Below are 7,434 nucleotides of genomic sequence, written 5' to 3'. Positions count from 1 at the left end.
GTAGTATTGTGAACCCAAACAAAAAAACTTTAAAAAAAAGGCATAAAAAGCATAGTAAATTAAGTTTCCGGTGACGGTACGGAAGCACGCAAGGAATGAAATTCACGAACCAATGCGAGCGCGTGCATGCCACTGCCAGCCGCTGTCTCCAAAGTCCCGTATTGATTAGATAGCATAGCGTCTAAACGCTGAGCGAATATAAAAGCACAACGAATGGACGTTCAAGAGCATACCTTTCTCGGCCTTTTGGCTAAGATCAAGTGTAGTATCTGTTCTTATCAGTTTAATATCTGATACGTGGGCCATTGGGACCCTCATGCGTCGCCCATGCGTTGCACTCCGCACAGGCCTGGAGCGCCCCACCAAGCCCAACTAATAAACTTTTTAGGCCCAATTCTGAAGCTATGATTGGGCTTAAACATAAGCCCGCTCCTCTCGATGTAGGTCTCTCGTTTTGGTTTCTTTCAAGTCACTGGAGACTGGATTCAAATTCCGGTGAGTGGACTGCAGAACTAAATTTTCAGTATCTTTCACTTAATTGGAATAAACGGAATACGTTGCTTCCAGAAATTTTATTGCTTTTTTGTGTGTAGAAAATTAAATATTAGTCATCGGCCTTCAATATTTTATGGTGCTCAACGGGGGAAAATGCAAAATTATCGGTCAAAAAAATTGTTTTACAATTGCAATCATTGACTAAGGGAATCTTAAAGAGTCATTACTATTAAATTCAATATTCAATCACAAATGAGAGCATCTATCAATTCAACAACCTAATTAACAACTCTCTTCAATTGAAATGTTACACGTCCTTTAAAAACGGGAAAGAACAAATACCAAATGTTTAATTTAAAAATAGATTAATCTCATCGTGAGAAATATTGTTTGAAGTTTCATTAAAAAAAAAGAAGAAGAAATATTGTTTGAAGAACATCATCATGTGTTGCCTATCTTACTGAGTAAAGTGGACTTGATTAGGTATACATAGCTGTCCGCCATAAATTAGTTTATCTCTTAAGTAGCTTAAACACTCTGTAATTTCTAAATACAACAATCAAGTATTGCATAGACAATGAGTCAGACAAAAGGTTAAAGATTTGCCAATTCCTTCATGCATCAGTTCTTCGGTTGGAGATTAAACTTAAAGAAATTGATTTATAATTTTAATTTAAAATAAAATTTTGGCATTTTGAAATATAAAGACATAAAGATTTTTATTATATTTATTGAAGTCCACTCAAATTATTTCATACATGGAAGTGTTTGGCTGGGGGAAGTAAAGAGCACTCGGAACTTTTGGGGAAATAGTGAGATTAATATTGCTTGGTTCATTTTTTTTTTAAAAAAAAACTCCGCAGAAGGTTAGGATCCCAATTTTTCTAATTATAAAAAATTAACTTACTAACTGATATCTAAGGTTTTTTTTTTTTTTCAAACTGTTATTAGTTCCCAAACTTACCCTTATCATATAAGTGATCATGTATTAGAAACTTTCCTAATATTTGTCTTCTAAACCAAAAAAATAATATATTCCTTTGGAAAAGTAATTACTGGATAACTTTTTAAGAAATACAAAAGCAACCAAAAAATTTTTAACTTTCGAAAATTTTAACTTTGCGAAATTAAACTAAGGGAGGCCTAAATGTTTGGTTTATAATTGTTGAACGAATTGTCATATGTAACTTTTCAAAATGTAATAAATATATATATATATATATATATATATATATATAAGATAAAAAAATTTGTCAGACTATATATATATAGAGAGAGAGAGAATTAACCGCTTGTCAGAAAGACAGAAGGGCAGCTAGTTCTTTTGTTGGCAAAAAAAAGGTGCAACTAGTTTGGAACAAATCGAGATTGATTAACGTCTTAGGAGATTTGTTAACATCACAAGAGATTATTTCTATGAATAACAAGCTAATTGACCACCATGGTTTACTTTAAGCATTTTCAGCATATTTCATACAAATAAAAAAAAAAAATAAACTATATTGACTCTCTATTAAAATATAACAACTTTTAAACTTTATTCCTATATAATATATACACTTTTCAGGAAAAAAAACTATTTACATTATATTAAATGAAGAATAAAATAATATATTCATGTTAAAAATTTAATGAAATGATTTATAGATAGATAAAAAAATCCTCTTTGTCTTATAAATAGAACAAAAAAAGTACTACCTTTAGTTCTAATTATGAGATCTCATTTATAATATATAAATGAGATTTTATAATTAGGACATGAGATAGTATATTACATTTAACTAATCCCTACCATTTTTACCCACTGTAATTTATCGACTGTCATCTTTAATTAGTGGCTTGAAATTTATATTCATTTATGTATATAAAATACAAGCTTCAGTGTCGATATACTTCAATTAAAATAGGGTTATGGTGCATCCAATATTCTAAAGTATTTTCTCGAGTACATCCAACATCTCAAAGTATTTTGTAATGCATCTAGAGCTTAAAGTATTTCCTAGATGCGTCAAGCATCCTGAAATATTTTTTTTGCCTTAGTACTGGATGTACCAAAAAATAGTCTTGGGTGCTGGACACACTTAAAAAAATACCTTAAGATATTAGATGTACCAAAAAATACTTTACAGTACTGGATACGTTACAAAATATTTTATAATGTGGCATGCATCTAAGAAAATATTTTGATATGTTCGATGTATCTTAGCCATTCAAATAATTGGTTCCACAGAAAACTTAATTCTGAAGTTTGAATTTTTTTCAACAGCCCATGAAACTCTGTAAAATGAAGTAATTCATGCTTTAATGGCAAAATTTCTGTACAAAGTAATTTTAAGCTTCTATATGTAAAGCTCTAAGTGTTTTTTTTTAAATTTTTTTTCCTTTAATTTTTTTGAGAAAAAATACTACTAAAATATACTAAAAAATGCTTAAAAGACAAATTAGGGTATTTGAATTTCAAAATCTTAAATCAGGTCTCTTGTACTATTTTGGAATTTTAAAATATTATAAAATAATAACATTGTCCTTATCATTGATGACTACTTTTATATAGTTATTGACTACTTTAATTTAACTATTGACTACTTTTATTTTCAAAGTTTTAGTGACTATTTTTATATAGCTATTAACTATACAAGAGTAGTAAATAACCAAACAAAAAGTAGTCATTAATCTCCAACAACACTTAATACATTTTTTGAACTTTTAAAAATAAAAGTAGTCAATAGCTGAAATTAGAATAGTCAATAGTTAAACAAAAATAATCATTCAATTTTTGAAAGAAAAGTAGTTAATCGCAATACTGGAGTAATTAGTAACTAAACAAGAGTCGTTATCGGAGTTCTAAAAATAAATGTAGTTAATAACTAAAAAAAGTAGTCAATACATAAGAAATAGTAGTTACTAAAGTTCCAAGAACATGTTGTCGAAGCTCCGATAGCTGGCCACAACAGGATTGCTGGTGTTGGAGCTTCAACTGTCAGAAGTGCTGATATAAAATATTTTTTGGAAAAAAATAGTAAAAGACATTTATGTAATTTTATAATATTAAAAAAATTTGAAAATGGTATAAAGGGTCTGAATTGAAATTTTGAAATTCATCCACGCTGATTTGTCTTTTAACATTTTCTAGAGTATTTTATTATTAGTTTTTTTTCCATTATTTGTTCCTTTTAAAGGAGAAGAAAAGAAATATGTCGCATACTTGTTATGGGTCGAATAACGCCTGCGCCGCTCAAAGGGTCGGCAATAATCATTAGAATTTTAAAAACTCGTTTTGCAAATAAAATAAACTGATAAAAAGTATTTGGACTTTTCTTAATTTTGGCAGTTGAGCACTTCAATTATACATACGTACATATATGAACAAATTATATTTCTTCGCAGCCACACCATACTTTCTAGAATCACATTATTTTTTTAATAAAAAGAAAACTTAAAAAAACTGAAAAATTCATGAGAGTGATGCTCAATTTCTTTATAATACTTTATACAAATAAAGTGAACCTCAAGTATTTAATATTTAGAGCTCAAAATAAGTTATGTCGATCTATAAGACAGTGTGCCAATTTTTTTAAGGACAACTTTCCATAATTTTTGTTTGATGTGTTAATTAATAATTAATTACATATGAAAATGTATTTTATTTTAGTAAGTAAAACGTCACACTTATTAGGTACTACAAATCAAAGCCAAAAGCATATGAAAATATCAAATACAAATTATTATGAAAAATGCATTTGAGCTGCCATGCATTTTTTTTTAATTTTCTTAAAAAACTACATGTTACCAGGAACACGTGAGAATTTCTTCTCAGAAAATTATTTTTCTTAAAAGGAATAGTTTTCAAATAAACTCCGATATTCCGCAATACCTAAAAAAATAAGGCTGAACAAATGTTCTGTTCTGATTTTTAAATTTTGTTAATTGTTATTAAAGTGTAATGAATAAGGCTAATTTAAAATTTTAAAATTTTAAAATTTTAAAATATTTTTTGAGATTCTTCCAAATAAGTATATATGTAAATATTAGTCGTACAAAAAGGAAAAAGTGCATGAAAAATAAGATAATTTCTCATGTAATTATATTTAATTATTTTCAATTTTTATTATCATTTTTAATAAATATGTGAAAAATATGGAAAGTTGCATGAATAATGTACATTCAATGCATTGGGAGAGCTATCTTCTAAGGTCCCTTTGGGCACATCTTATCAAGTTGGAATGACACAGTTATCTTCTAATTGGAGTCAATAATGCTCAAATTGACTCACATAATTATATAAAAAATTTGCATTCAATTAATTGACAAAAAAATGACTATGCATAAAATAAGTGGAATAAATTATAGGTGGGAAAGAAGAAATGGAACAATAATAGAGATAGGTGGTTCAAATGATCCTGATATAAAAAAAACAATTATGAGAAATTAAAGAATAAGTGAATAACTTCATTTTTCTTCTTAAAAAGTATACTGATTGTAAAAAATAAAGTAACAGTAAATGTCCTGTATTTCTGTAATTAATTTATGTTTTTTGCCAGCCTATAATTAGTTTATTTAAGACATGTAGTGATTCAGATATATAATTCATACATTGACGAAATGGAAGATAATGGGTCATATTTCCAGGTCAATGTCATGCACACGCCAGATGGATGGACCGATAATTCATCCTTGTTCATTTAATTACTTCTTTGATTCTTAATATAAAGCTTAATTATTAAGTTAATTTTGATTCTAAATATAAAACTTGTTTCTTATATTTATCAATTTTTTAAAATTATCTTTCTAAATACTCCCTCAACCGGGGTGTGTGCATTAATTGAACAGGGACAATTGACATTTTAAAAAATAAATTATATTTTCTTTGAGATATTCAAATGAACGCTGCTTTACTTTTTATTTTTCTTTAAGTTTACACTTTAATATTTTTCACAGCAAAAAGTTACTTTAATTATATTTATTTTTATATAAATATTCTTACATGTCATTTTTATATTATAATAAAAATTATTAAATATTACCTCCAATCGTAAGATTTTGTAATATAATTTGCATTACAACTAATATATATACAATGCAATTTTTCTAGGCTAAGCGTAAACTCAAGTCTGCTATCTTGCCAAGTTTTTGAGTGATGAACAACATAATTTATTTTAAAAAATTATATATTTTTCACAAGACGTTAATATTGCTTGCATTTTCAACTTGAAACACTAACTACATCTCACTTAGCCCGTGTCATGTGAGTTTGTTTGATATTATTACTGCTACTACTAATAAGTAATACTAATAACGGTATCGTAATCGTGAATCAAATTTTTATGCACACAAGTAAAAAAAAAATTTATAATATATTGTTTAGATAGCAGGATATATCTATCGAGAGAGAAAAACATATAATTTTAGTTTGGTTCTTTCGTTTTATGCCTCTAAATATTTATTTTTTCGTCCAAGCTCTAAATATTGATTTATGTTGTAAAATATCAAATACATTAATTACCTTATAAGAAATGATCATACGAGACGTTGACTTTATATTATTAGCAATAAAATCTTTTGAAAAGTGTATATATCTTTTACTACCTCCGGTCCTAATTATAATAACTAGTTGACTAATTTGAGGAGATTAAGAAAATAAATTAAGTTAGTTATTTGTAATAAATAAGTATTTTTTTTCCTAAAATATCCTTATTAATCTAGTGTGTTGGCTAAAACTATAATTATTAGAAGGATTATCTTGAAAAAAATTAAATAAATATGAGAGATAAAATAGATTGGAATTTTATATTTAGCATCAAAATAAAAATCAAACGAAGCCTTATATCAAGTATCGGAGCTAGTATAATGACAACAATAAAATAATCACCGCCGGGAAACTTTATTGCCAAATGCAGAATCACTTCACCGTGATTCAATGACGGCTGCTCTACATACATACATATATTTTGTGTCTATATATAAATATATATATTATATGTATGTGTGAGTGTGTATATTTATATACATATGTGTGTGTGTGTGTGTTTGCAAATTAGTTAACATAATGATTTTTTGTGCATATATTGAGCGCGTATTAATTGACCTGTTTAGTCTCAAAGTTCAACAATGATATCATCCAGGATCTTGTTACTTACTTATAGATAGTTAATCTTAAAAAATTATTTAATTTTTAGAAAAATAATTCCCTCTTATTGCCTGTTTTTTTTTTTTGCTTGCGAACTCCCTCTTATTCTTTCTCTATACTTTATTAAACTTGTTAATAATTTTAATTGTTTTTCAAAATTACCCTCAATCCCCCACTCCCTTTCAGTGAAAAAAATTAATGCGTCGGAAAATTTACAAAGGACCTTATGATAACAACAATCATGAAAACCTTCTAAACAAACCCTATAATAAAAGAGCAGATGGGAGTAATATTTAATGAAAACACATAAACCCAATTAATCTAAAACAAAACCAAGATAATTAATTAATTGTATGTATCAATTTTGCATATATAGCAGACATGCGTCCCACATTTCTTGATAAAACTTTTTTTTTTGGGAAATATTTCATAATACAATTTTAATTACTGGGTAACAATTTCAGTCCCCTGATTTGCTACCTAACATTGACTTAACATTAAGATCTGAACTTTCAAAGCTCAAAATTGGCAGGCACGTACATTTAGCATAAGGTCAATGATTTTTGTTGGTTAGGTTCTTGAATTATTAATCCTCAAATCTTGATACCAAATCTTTTTATATTTTGAACCTATGTGACTTCATGCATGCGTGTGAAGTAATCAGAAGACGATCGAAGGAAGAATATAAAGCGATATTATTTTATTTTGTTTTTTTATATAAACAATCTGTGATTAGTATTAACAATTAATTTATTAACAATTAACATGTCTAACTATTTTGTCTGGGACCAAAGGGGTGGTTGCATAATTAT

General features: G+C 27.5%; 1 pseudogene; it reads left to right on the top strand.

Moving 5' to 3' along the window:
* Nucleotides 1-229: 229 nt before the first annotated feature.
* Nucleotides 230-343, top strand: LOC114742419 (uncharacterized; annotated as a pseudogene).
* The last annotated feature ends 7,091 nt before the right edge of the window (nucleotides 344-7,434 follow it).

Source organism: Neltuma alba, unplaced genomic scaffold (assembly GCF_004799145.2).
Source record: "Neltuma alba isolate B1F8T4 unplaced genomic scaffold, ASM479914v2 tig00003753_pilon, whole genome shotgun sequence".
Lineage (NCBI taxonomy): Eukaryota > Viridiplantae > Streptophyta > Magnoliopsida > Fabales > Fabaceae > Neltuma > Neltuma alba.
This window is presented reverse-complemented; position numbering and strand designations above follow the sequence as displayed.